The following is a 14,204-nucleotide window of genomic DNA, read 5'->3' as shown; positions in this document are numbered from 1 at the left end:
TGAAATCTAAGAACAAATACTTTATACTTTCACAAGTCAAGCAGCTTGATTTTAAAAATAAACAATATTTTGAAGTAAAACCTATACCTAGTTAAGCTAGTTGTAGTTATTAACAGCTATGTCACATACCAAACACACTCCTAAAACACTATTATATTTTGAAACATTATTCAAAAATCTCATGTTAAAATTTTAATTTTTAATTTTGTCATGGTTTAACCCCAGCGTAGCAACTAAGCATGAAGCAGCCGCTCACTCACTCTCCCCCACCCAGTGGGATGGGGGAGAAAATCAGAAAAAAAAAGTAAAACTCCTAGGTTGAGATAAGAACTGTTTAATAGAACAGAAAAGAAGAAACTAATAATGATAATGATAACACTAATAAAATGACAATAATAATAAAAGGATTAGAATATACAAGTGATGCACAATGCAATTGCTCACTACTCACTGACCGATCCTGTTAGTCCCTGAGTGGTGATTGCTCCAGCCAACTGTCCCCAGTTTATATACTAGACATGATGTCACCCGGTATGGAATACCCCGTTGGCCAGTTTGGGTCAGCTGCCCTGGCTGTGTCCTGTGCCAACTTCTTGTGCCCCTCCAGCCTTCTTGTTGGCTGGGCATGAGAAGCTGAAAAATCCTTGACTTAGTCTAAACACTACTTAGCAACAACTGGAAACATCAGTGTTATCAACATTCTTCTCATACTGAACTCAAAACATAGCACCATACCAGCTACGAGGAAGACAATTAACTCTACCTCAGCTAAAAACCAGGACAAATTTGTAAAACAAAATTTTGAAAATATCTTTTTAAAAAATAATTTAACTGCCTTTTTTTCATTCTTCTCTTACACTAGGTATTGCTCAGTAGAATTATAGAATCATACTGCAGTTGAGGTAGGAAAGATTCTCTTGAGATCACCTAGTCCAATTTCTCTGCTTAAAGTAGGGTCACTTAGAACAGGTTGCCTAGGATATTGCCCAATTGGGTTTTGAGCATCAAAGTGGATGGAGACTCCACAACCTCTGCAATGATTTTCCTTGCATTTCCTGTATTTCAATTTGTGTCCATTGTCTCTTGTCCTTTCACTGGTGTAATGGGTTTGGGATGGAGTTAATCGTATTCATAGCAGCCAGTATGGTGCTGTGTTTTGGATTTGTGACAAAAACAGTGTTAGCAACACACCTATGTTTTAGGTATTGCTGAACAGTTCTTACACAGCATCAAAGGTGTGCAAGAAATTGGAGGGGACGCAGCCAAGACAGCTGACCTCAACCAACCAAAGGGATATTCCATATCATATGACATCATGCTCAGCAATAAAAGCTAGGGAAAAGGAGAAGGAAGATAGGATGTTTGGGGTTATGGTGTTTGTCTTCTCAAGTAACTGTTACAGGTGATGAAGTCCTGTTTTCCAAGAAGTGGCTAAACATCTGCCTGTCAGTAGGAAGTAGTAAATGAATTCCTCATTTTGCTTTGCTTGCAGAAGCAGCTTTACTTCACTTATTAACCTGTCTTTATCTCAACCTACAGGTTTTTCTTCCTTTTGCCCTTCCAATTCTCTCCCCCATTCCACTGTGGAGGACTGAGAGAGAGGCTGTGTGGGGCTTAGCTGCCTACCAGGGTTAATCTACCACAATCTTGTATGAGAGTTGCTCATTGTGCTCAAGGCTAGGTTCTGTATGTGATGTTGATTGTGTATCTTTCCACTCTTTTGAATGTATGATTTTTTTTTTTAATATTAATTTGACTTCTTATCTTATGCAATTATTAATGTAATTATTCATTTTGGTATGCATCTTGGAAGAGATTTCTGCTGATGAGGTTTGAAGCCCAACCATTCATTTAAGTCTATTTTTGTAGTTTTTTGCATAGTTTAGTTTAGATATCTTTGATTGACACAAAAATTTCTCACAGACTCTCAAAGCATGCTAATCAGTTTCAATTCAAACTAGATAAAAAACATCACAGTAACCATTGCTCAGTTCTGATCAGTAATTGGTTCTGAAAATTTTAACCAGCATGAGTCAGGAAACCTAAAGTGAAGAGTATATGTACACGAACAATATTTAAATTAAGTCAGTGGTATTCTACATCATTTACTCTTTTTAACAGTCTTTCTCTCCATCCATTTTGAAAATCACCTGAAATTTTAATTAAGTGACTTGATAAGAAGCTTTCCTTAAAAAGGTGAACATTTTTTTCAAACATATTCCCATTTCCTTCTAACCCTAATAAATTATAAGAATCAAGAATCTTAATTAAAAAAAAAACAAAAAAAAGAAAAGAAAAGAAAACAAACCCCAAACAAAACACCAAACCCTAACAACAAGGGAACTATGTAATGCAGCAGAAAGAAAGAGAATACTGATGCTGCTGGTCAGTAAAAAATAATGGGAAAATCTATAGGTGGGGGGGGAAGGAATTTCCTAAACAGTGATATTTACTGTGACAAGTTACTTTGTAGGAAGGAAATCAGAATGAGCACTTTGTCAGTGCTGATGGAGACAAAAGATGACTTCTGTACACAATGTTGTTAAACTAAATATCCCATCACTCACTGCATTCAAAGTAAGCAACATATATTGGTAGCAATAATCTATGCAAGTCATAATATTTTATTAAATAAGAATATTTTTTTAATTATGGAAAGAAAAGCTCATATTCTCTTGTCAACTTAAATATTTTGTCTAGGAAAGTTTGAGGTGCATTCATTTTAATATAATATTAATGTAAAGAATAGGAATTAATGCAAGGGAAGGTGTATATACTTGCGAGCTTTTTAGTTACAAATTTTAATGCACTATTAAATGGTTAATATAGTAAAATATTTGCACGCTGCATCCAAGAATAATGGAAACATTTTAGTAAAGTTTATTTATGTGCTATTATCTAAACTAATACATTTATTGGGAAAAATTTCTGCTTGACATTTTGTGTTTTGACTGGCATTTGCTAGTTGCCAGCTGTCATAAGGAAAGGACTGCAACACATGCCGTTAGCAGCATATGCCTTTTTGGGCGCTGAATAGCGTTTTCATACAAAAAATCAAATGATCCATAACATATTATGCTGTCATTTAAAACTGCATCAGAACTGTAACATTTTTCATGCTTATAATAAATTTTGTTCCCTAAGGCTCAATCTAGCATTTTCTCACTATGTTTGGGGACATAATGAGGAAAATATTTATTCTATTAATTGGCATTACTTTTTTTCAGTATGTTAATGATTTTCTCAGAATGGAGATTTCTTGCAACAGTTTCTAGAAGACATTGATTTCTGTGCTTTGCTACACTGTCAGATGGATCTACCTGTTTTTTCCTACCACCCTATCTTCTCCATCATTCATAACTCTGACATGTACTTATCATATGAGATAAAGATTTGATAGCCAAGCCATTTTTTCTTTTCCCCCATCATCTGTTTTTCTACAATAAACTATTGCAGAGATTTTTAAGAATGTGTGGGTGAGATATTCTTAGTCATTTTGTGATAAAAATACATATTTATTCTACTAATTATATTACCTTTTAATGTTATTTTGCTGAGGAAACAATCACCTCTCTTTTCCCCCCTTCCAGTTTGCTTCCTGGATGGAGAAATTGTAATTTCTGACTATAATAGAAACTCACTGATGTCTGGATTTCTTTATCAAAAGTTTGGCTCCTGATATGTCTAAACTAGGAGAAAAGCTATTCTAAATTCCCTAAACAGTCAAAAGGGAAAAAAGAGTATTCGCTTGGTGGGTGATTCAATACACTATCTTTCTCCAGGGACTATCTGAGGAGCTATTGAAACTGTGATACTAACTGGAACAAACAGATATTTAAATTAAGTTTAAATTATTCTTGAATACTTAAGAGCAATGGATCATTGTTTTCTAAGAAATATTTTACTGTTATTAAGTACTGAATATTACTGAATCATATTAATAATTATTACTGAATATTACTCCAAAACCACAGGAATTATCTGTTTTCCCCTTTAATTTTGTTAAGTCAAAAGAATCTTTACCTTCTGTTATGTTCTGACTTATCTGTGTTCATTACTTACTGACTCTAAAATGGCCAAAAAATATTCACCAGAAACCTAAGTAACTGAATCTAATAGCACGCTAATGCTTTATGTAGTGTAGCAGACTTTATATATAGAGAGATAGATAGATAGATATACTTTCATGTAAGTATGTTACACCCAGAGGAAAAGCAAAAGTAATAATAAAATTATATATTTCAAAAAATGGCAATTTTTAAAATATATTTTATTTTAAGATTTCTTTATATTAAACTGGTACCTAGAGTCTCAAATCTACTATTGTAATTAAAATTAATGACATGTTAAAAAAAAAAACAAACTCATAACTTTAAAAATACATTTTCTAGTGATAATTCTGAGCCTGAGAAGAAACATAAGGAAAAAAAATATTGTTTAATTAGAAATTTGACAAAAAAGACTAGACACTATTTTGTCAAAACACCCGTTTAAATAAATTAGCAAGTTTAAAAACAACCCACAGTAAAAAATTTCTATGCTTTTTTCTTTGTATTATGATGAAAAAATTATGTAAAAAGAGTTTCTGTATGCATGCTAAGCAGATACATATATATTTATAATGCATATGCTGAGAAAGTTGTCTATATTGAAGTCCAGGTAAGAGAAAAACTGATGGGAGTTATTCAGAAGGATGTCAGTAAAATTACTGATGGTATCTGACTCCTTTTCTTATAAGATAGAATTTCAAGGGAGGAATATGTGAGGAATCAGCTCTGGAGGTCACATTTCAAAGTCCCATTTCCTAACCTGCTACTCTCTAAAGACAGAAATCTAACTGCACAGAAGTATAACTTACAGAAGAAGCCAGAAATGAAAGAGGGTGTAGTCATTTGGTGGAAATCAAATCACATGTGGGTTTTGTTTAATCTATACATTTGTAAAAATTCCTACTAGTTAACCCTCAGCTACTAGTGTTCAACTGCTATACTCATTATTTGCAATTGTAGTATGCAACAGACACTTTAGACACACCATCTTTCCAAAACTAGCTACTGAAATGGTTCTTTTAGATTTTTTTTTAATGTGCAACTAGTCACTGTCTGTGTATTTTCCTGCTCTCTGGCCCAGATGTCTAAGATTTTTGGTTTACCTTTTTGATCTACCACAGAAAAGTGGTAGATCACCAACTAAAACTTAAGATGAGGTAATGTTATCCATGCAACTTATAATTCATATTTTTAATTAAAAGTAGACAAAAATAGGTAGCAAATAAAATTTTGATGTAAACATAATCTTATGTGGAATTTTATTATGTGTTATGGAAAAAATCATAAAACGTGATTTAATAGTCTGATAGCAATTTGTCACATGTTCAACTCTTGTTTCTTCTGACTGAGCAGATCTAAATATTATTGATTAATTAATAATTATAGTTTTGTTTTTAGAGTGTTGGACCTTCAAATCAGCTGTATAATGAAAGAGGCAAATATTCTGTGCTTAGTTCATTTTAGGTATTTGGAAATGTGTTCCTTTATGCTTTAATTTCCTTCCTATATACTGTATTTATAAAAAAATAATACTAATGATTATGTTAAATATTTCTGTATAGTCTTCCCTTTGTGAAAGAATAATTAGAAAAGAACCTACACAAATATATAATAACATTAGAGTCAGAATGAAGGAGCAGTGAACAGTAAGCCTTCTCTGGAAGCTTTATTTTTCTTTCTAATTTCCCTCAGAACGGCCTGATTTGCCAAAGCAGAAGTTCTTTACAGATTCTCAATTGTCTTTGCATAAATTTCAGTGGAGTATTTTTTAAGTATAGCACTGGGTTTCTAGTGTAAAAAATGAAATAACAAAATAACAGGCAATTTACACTATGTTGAAAGTAGCAGAGATAATAATTCTTTACCACTATAGATGCCCATGTTTCATTCTTTTCAAGTAGGATGTAGTTTTTGTTCCAGAACAAAAACCAGATGCTGAACACTCAATATTTTCTGACCAGTTCTAGTAAATTATGTAAGCAGTGAAAAATGTAATTTTAAAGGTTTATTATATGAAAATAGAAACTTTTCTATTTAATAAAATGAACTTGTGCTTGAAATAGAGTTTATTAGTATTTACATTGCAAATATCATTAAAGTTAACAGCAAAAAATCCACATTACTTACAAGAGTGATGTTAATAGTGCTTAAAAACTTATCTTTTCACATGAACTTTGTGGAATAGAATATAAAAACTTAATAGAGATGTACTATGTACCAAATTTAGCTTTTCAGTGGAGAGATGCAAGTTCTATCCAGAAACTCACTGGAATGAGAAATACCTCTGTTTTTCAGCCAGTTAAAAATGTCTTTACTACATTGCCTGTCATCTTGAATCTCCTACAAGTATCATTTAGAGGTTATTTGCTTTTGGGATAAGAAATTGGAATCAAGAGAGACCAGTAAGTCCACAAAGGCTACCAATATGGACAGCTGAATAAGCAACTGTTATTTGAACTCATTTACACATAATGAATATGAATAAAGATCTACAGTTCAGGAAACCTTCTCTGTCAGTTTGGAAGATAATGTGAGGAAAAGACCTGTAATTAGGCAAAGAACTTATCATGAATCCTACTGACAGTCATAGAACAAGAAGCCATGTTTTGCTCAAATGTGGAAGTTTGTCTAATCTGATAAAGTCAGAAGGACTCATTGGAGCATAATAACCACACGCATGCAAGATTTAAACTCTGCTTGACAACTTGATCACTACTAAGTAAGTAGTAATTTCTGCAGTTCTGCAAAAACTTTCACACTTCTATTAGAAACCCATTTCCATGTCCTTAAAAATGGCTGTTTTCCTGTTATATATAATATTAAAAACCAACATTAATACTTCATTGCAATACATGGTTACAGTTTATATAACACTAAATATTATTTTCTTCTGGAAAAGTTCAATTTTCTATATTCCAAGAGAATCATGTGATTTGTTGTTCACAAATGAAGGAAATAGAGTTCATGAATTTTTTCTGTATTTCAGAAATGACAACACAAAGTAAAATTCATCTGGGAATCTTTATCACATTATTATCTGCCTTTTAATAGTTTCCCTTTTATGATGTTTCAGTCAACTAATTGGAAATCTGTCTTCTTCATAGTGATAAAGGAAAAATAATATTTGGCCAAAGTGTCCCATTTCTGAACACATCTAGTGAATAATCAAAATTAAGAGTGTGGAAACTTTTAGATAGCCTTAAAATAATTATATCAAGCATTTTAAAAAATCAAAAATGCATAAAAATAAAATTATGAAATGAAATTCTGATGATTAGTCATTTTTTACTAACATATCTGTTAACCATTTATCCCACTCACAGCACCACAAAATTCACAGAATTTTTTAACTTAAAAGGGGTCTCTTGAGATCATCTAGCCCAGCCCATCTGCTCAAGCACAGTCGGCTAGAGAAGGTTGCCCAGGACCATTTGGCTCCTGAGTACCTCCAAGGGTGGAGACTCCACAACCTTTCTAGGAAACCCATTGCAGAGTTTGACCACCCTTGCAGTAGAAAAGTGTTTTCTTGTATTCAGATGGAATTACATGTATTGGAATTTGTGTCCATTGCCTCTTTTCACTGGGTACCACTGAAAAGAGCCTGGCTCCATCTTCTTTACACCCTTGCAAGAGACTGAAAGAGTTAATGTCTCAAACATTGTGGTGGGGCAAGTTCTGCATAAGAACTAACCCTGCATAACAATGAACTGTAGGTGAGGAGCCCATCAGCAACAGGACAGGGAAGCCATACCGGAGGATGCTTAGTTCCATGTTCTGATACACTGAGTAGGGCAGCTCACCAGGTATGGCCCAAGATCAAACAGTGGTCATGCCTGCAGGGAAGGAGAAGTTACTCCCCAAACAACCCACAAGCCCACCAACCCACTTCCCGAAGGTTCTGGAAGCACAAACCATGCGTGACACTTAATTAGCCCAATTGCCCACTTGAAGGAAGTGCAAGGAGACTATAAAAGGGTACAAATTGAAGTCCCGCATATGCACACCCTCCAGAACTGGACCTCTAGGTTGACTGGACCAGTGCTGGATCCAGGACTGGTGAAATCTTTCTCTTTTTAATTTTCTCTCTCTGTCTCTCTCTATCTCTCTCTTTCCCCCCTGTAATCCCTACACCTCATCCCTTTAGACATAAAACCATTGACCAAGTCTGGGACTAGGAGTGGATTCAGCTGCCCCCGGGCTCCTCTCTGAGAAGGAGTCTAGAAAGCAAGGGCATCCACTCTGAAACTCGTGACTCAATGGGAGGGCTCTCCTTATTTTCTTCCCTGAACTGATCCCCAACCAAGCAAAGCTTGTAGCATATGTTTGGTGATGTATGGTTACCACACATTACACAGTTTACTGACATAGTTTAATGGCAATACTTGTTGGGAGTGAAAAAAAGTTGAGTTTTGTGAGTTAAAGGATCCCTGGTGTTATTTCACCTTAATTGCGACCCAGGTATCAGCGACCCTGAGTCATCGTCCTGAGAAACTGGGACATGACAACTCTCCCTTCAGAAATTTATACACATTGATGAGATCCCCACTAAGCTTTCTCTTCTCCAGGCTGAAGAATCCCAGCTTTCTCAGCCTCTCCTCATACAAAAGATGCTCTAGTCCCTTAATCATCTTTGTGGCCCTGTGCCAGACTCTCTTCAGTAAGTCTACGTTGTCTTTGTACTGGAGTGCCCAGAACTGAACATAGTACTCCAGGTGTGGCCTCATCAGTGCTGAGTAGAGGGGAAGGATCAACTCCATCAATCTGCTGGCAACAATGCTCCCAATGCAGCCCAAGCTGTTGGCTTTCCTTGTCACAAGGGCAGCATGCTGCCTTATGGTCAGCTTGTTGTCCACCAGGACCCCCAGGTCCTTTTCTACAAAGCTGCTTTCCAGCCAGTCAGCCCCCATCATATACAGGTGCATGGGGTTGTTCCACCCCAGATACAGGACTTGGTATTCCCTTTGCTGAATGGTATGAGGTCCCTCTCTTCTCATTTCTCCAGCCTTTTTGGGTGACTCTGAATGTGGCTGAATCTGGTGTATCAGCCACCACTCCCAGCTTCCTGTCATCTGCAAAATTGCTGAGAGTGCCCTCTGTCCCATCATCCAGGTCATTAGTGACCTCAGCATTTTCTGTGTCCTTTGTCACCAGATCCCCTACCTCATTCTGCAGTGGCCTTGTTTTCTGTAGTCTTCTGTTTGCTCTTTATTCATGTGTAGGTCTTTTCTGTTGCACTTCACAAGCCTTGCCAGATTCATCTCCAGGTTGATCTGGCTTTTCTAACCCCATATCCCTCCATGATTGGACAGAAACTCTGTGCTCCTCCCGGGTCTATTGCCTCTGCTGCTACCTGCTGTACACTTCCTTTATGTCTGAATTCAGACAAGAGATCCTTGCTCAGCCATACAGATCCCTGCCACCTTTGTTTGTTTTCCTTCTTCTTGAAATGCACCTTTCTTGAGCTTGGTGGAGGTTATCTTTTAAAATCAACCAGTTCTCCTGGACCCCTCTTCTCTCCAGGGCTGTATCAAATAGGATTCTTCCAAACAGATCTCTGAAGTGGTTAAAGTCTGCTCTCTTGAAATCCAGGGCTGTCATCCTGTTTTTTAATCTGTTCTCTCTTTCTGAGCTCCACTATCTCACAGTTACTGCAGCCAAGGCTGCCTCCAACTTTCACACCTCTGTCTAGTTCTTCCTTGTTCATAAGTATCAAGTCCAGTAAAACACCTTTTTTTGTTGGCTTCTCAATTACCTGTGCCAAGAGATTGTCATCCATGCACTCAAGAAATGTCCTATATTTCTTGAGCCCTGCTGTATTATCCTTCCAGCAGACACCAAGGTGGTTAAAATCACCATGAGGACAAAGAATATGCAGCTTCTTCCAGTTGTTTGAAGAAGGTCTCCTCTACTTCTTATTCCTAATCAGGAGGTCTGTAGCATATATCCACTGCAACTGTGCCGATATAGATCTGCCCTCTAATTTTTACCCATAAACTCTCAACTGACTTCTGACTCCTGACCCATCCCAAGGCAGAACTCCATGTAATCCATTACAATAAGATGTAGATTTAAATCCTGGACCCATAAAGCTAAATGATGCTGTTGTCATCAACTGATGGCTTTATATTAATTTCTTCCTGTGATTCAGAAGTATACCCTAAACATACAGTGCTGCATTATTCAGTGGGAAAGGATCATAAGGGAGCTAATTCTGCAAAACACATTTTAACTAACTAGTGCCTAGCTTTTAAAATGAATGTATATTTGGTTTTCAAGTGAAAACACAAACTAAGGATGTTCTTCTCGAATGTATAATAAATCTTTTAATCTATTCTTAAGCTATCAGACAAGTAATAGTATTCAGCTGCCTCTATATAGAGAGAAATATCTGTAAATCAAAGACTCGGTTTTGTTTTACACACATCACTTTGTAGAAGAAGCACTAGCTCTCATACTTACCATAAAGCATTTTTTATTGACAACTGTCCAGGTTGAGACACTGGACTAAAAGCACATTTTTTATATGAATTAGAATGGAAGTTCTTGTACATAAATATGTAGTGCCCACAAATTTGTCGCAAAGAGACTTTGCAGGCTCACTGACAAAACTGCAAATAAATGTGAATGTACATATGCTCTGAAGCTGGAGGTGATATAAAACTCAAACTTGTACCCGTATGTAAAAATCTCATACCATAATTATAATGTACAGGGCTGTGCAGCAATTTCAATGTCTCTATGTAAGTGTCATACTGCCATTTTTGTCTGGAAGAAGAATTAATTTGGTCTTCGGTCAGCTACAACAATATTCTGACAGGGTGACAAGATAAAACAAAAGGTTTAGCTTGTATTTACTTATTTTACAATATGTAATCCATAATTTTCATGAACTCAGAGGGTTACAAATTATATTGTTTCTTTATAAGGCATGCAGAGGAATAACACATCCCTCTAGTGATTGGTTAGTGTCTTTAATTTGTTGTCTATTGCTAATGATAAGTGCAAAAAAGTTGTGTCTAGATCTTCCTTTTTTACTGTTTTGTCATTTTGGTTGTTTACCAGAAACATTTTTTGCCAAGGGCTTGCTGGTATACAAAATGCATGGACTTGCATTCTGATATCCCCTATGGTCTGCCTTGGTTTCCCAAATGCCTACCACAGTGAAACCTATTTTCCTGGTGGCCACAGAGGCCTTTAAGGGTCCATACTACCCATTTTCCATTGTTCAGGGATGGTTCTTTTTTTTCTTATTATTTTGGCATATAACTATGAACAGGTGTCATTAGGTGCAAGGAGGCATGTGGTGTCAGTGTAGTGGGGCTGTCACAGAAGATGGACTTCCCTCCTCTTTTCCTGGAGAACAGATGTCCTTTGCAGTGTTCCGCAGGCCTTCTTATCTCAATCCTATTGATACCTGGCATCTCTGCTTAATGGCAAGGGCTCTACCAACTCCTGAATGGGCACCCAGCCATCCAAACAGATGGTCCTAGATCCAGGCAGCCAAAAAATTTTATGTGGATGTAGTATGTTCTTAAAGGCCATAATCCCAGCCAGCCACACTGAAATGGTTGTCCTTTCTCTGCTCCTGTAACTGTTATTCAGACAATGTGCTACTGCTACTTTTTCTTTGATCTGGATTAATATTTCAAATTGCACTGTATATATTTCATTTAATATTTATTTTTCTCACATATGCACATATATATGCATATATATGTACACACTCACAGTCAAATAGAATTAATATTTATCGCTGTAGATTTAGCTAGAGTGAGTGACTTACCACTTACTTAGGTCATAATACTTATCACTTATATAATCATTTTGCATTCCAAATCCTTAGCACATTCAACTCACACATTCATTAATTCATATTCAACACCTATATAATCAATCAAGGTCAAGGCAATTAATGTAAACACACAGTAGACTAAGTAAAGTCAATATAGGTCAAAATCTATGAAAACTTTCATGCCTTTCTTTGCTGAAAGCTCATTTGAACTATAACAGAAGATGATGTCTTCTTCATATTCTTAATCATCAAACAGAACTCACAAAATGCATTCTGTATAAGCCTTTCTAAGGAAGACAGCACTAGATTAGACTTTGAATGTTTTCCTGTTTTTAAACACTAAAAAATTTCTGATGAGGCATTAGTTTAAATCCATAAAAATCTTTAGAGATTTTTCTTTAGGTAATATTTACATGTCTGTGCTGTAACGTCTTCTTAAATTAACTAATTATACATGCAATCACTTATGCAAGTGACTTGGTCGCTGCAGGGTTTGGTGCACTTAAAGTTACATTGAGAATGCAATGACTTAGGCAATTATATATAGAGGGCATCGAAGTGAGCTGGGAATGGACTTACTAATAATTTCAAAAGTTATTTTTCCAGAGGATTCTAATAACTGCAGACCTCCAACATACAGATCATATCCTAGGTCACTACAGAATCCGGAAACCTGTAGAATTAACTGTTCAGCCATTTCTCTTTTTTTCAGGAACTTATCAAATAAGTTGGAAATTTTATATATTTGAACAAAACTGGTTTTCAAAAACTGTATTATTTTGAAGTTGCTTTTTTCCAACGAGTACAACACAGCAGTAAGCAAACAATCTAGGAGGTTCCTGGAGTGTGTGGAAGATAACTTCCTGACCCAGCTGGTAGGTGAGCCAACCAGGGGAAGAGCTTTGCTAGATCTGTTGTTTATGAACAGGGAAGGACTGGTGGGAGGTGTGATGGTTGGAGGCCGTCTTGGGCTTAGCGACCATGAAATGATAGAATTCTCAATTCATGGTGAGGCAAGGAAGGTGGTCAGCAAAACCATCACTATGGACTTCCGGAGGGCAAACTTTGGCCTCTTCAAGGCACTGGTTGAGAGAGTCCCTTGGGACACGGTCCTGAAGGACAAAGCGGTCCAGGAGGGATGGACATTCTTTTAGAATGTAATCTTAATGGCTCAGGACCAGGCTATTCCCACATGCCGCAAGTCAAACTGCTGAGGAAAACAACCGGCCTGGCTAAACGGGGAGCTTTTGCTAGGAGTCAAGAAAAAAAGGAGAGTCTATCATCTTTGGAAGAAAGGGCAGGCAACTTGGGAGGAGTACAGGGATCTTCTTAGATCATACAGAGAGAAAATTAGAAAGGCAAAAGCTCAGCTACAACTAAATCAGGCCACTATTGTAAGGGACAACAAAAAATGTTTTTACAAATATGTTAACAGTAAAAAGAATCCCAAGGAGAATGTCTATCCTTTAATGGATACAGAAGGGAACGTAGCCACCAGAGATGAGGAAAAGGCCAAGGTACTTAATGCCTTCTTTGCCTCAGTCTTTAATAGGGAGACCAGTTATCCTCAGGGTACTCCACCCCCTGAGCTGGAAGGTGAGGATGAAGAGCAGAATATACCCCCTTGATCCAGGAAGAAATAGTTAGTGGCCTACTACGCCATCTGGACATTCACGAATCTATGGGACCCAATGGAATCCATCCAAGAGTACTGAGGGAACTGGCAGAGGTCCTTGCCAAGCCACTCTCTATCATCTATCAGCGATCCTGGTCAACAGGGGAGGTCCCAGAGGACTGGAGGCTTGCCAACGTGACTCCCATTTACAAGAAGGGTTGGAGGGAGGATCTGGGGAACTACAGGCCTGTCAGCCTGACCTGGGTACTGGGGAAGATTATGGAACGGTTTGTCTTGAGAGCACTCACATGGCAAGTCCAGGGGTTCAGGCCCAGTCAGCATGGGTTTACAAAAGGCAGGTCCTGCTTGACCAACCTGATCTCCTTCTATGACCGGGTGACCTGCCAAGTGGATGAGGGAAAGGCTGTGGATGTTACTTACCTTGACTTCAGCAAGGCCTTTGACACTGTCTCTCATGGCATACTCCTTGAGGAGCTGGCAGCTCGTGGCTTGAATAAGTGTACTCTTTGCTGGGTGAAAAACTGGCTGGATGATGAGCCCAGAGAGTTGTGGTGAATGGGGTGAAATCCAGTTGGCGGCAGCTCACAAGTGGTGTTCCCCAGGGCTCGGTGTTGGGCCCTGTTCTGTTTAATATCCTTATCAATGATTTGGATAAGGGGATTGAATGCACCCTCAGCACATTTGCAGACAACACCAAGTTGGGAGGCAGGGTTGATATGCTTGAGGG

Source organism: Buteo buteo, chromosome 1, assembly GCF_964188355.1.
Source record: "Buteo buteo chromosome 1, bButBut1.hap1.1, whole genome shotgun sequence".
NCBI lineage: Eukaryota > Metazoa > Chordata > Aves > Accipitriformes > Accipitridae > Buteo > Buteo buteo.
The sequence above is the reverse complement of the archived record's forward strand: the minus strand, read 5'-3'. Positions refer to the sequence as shown.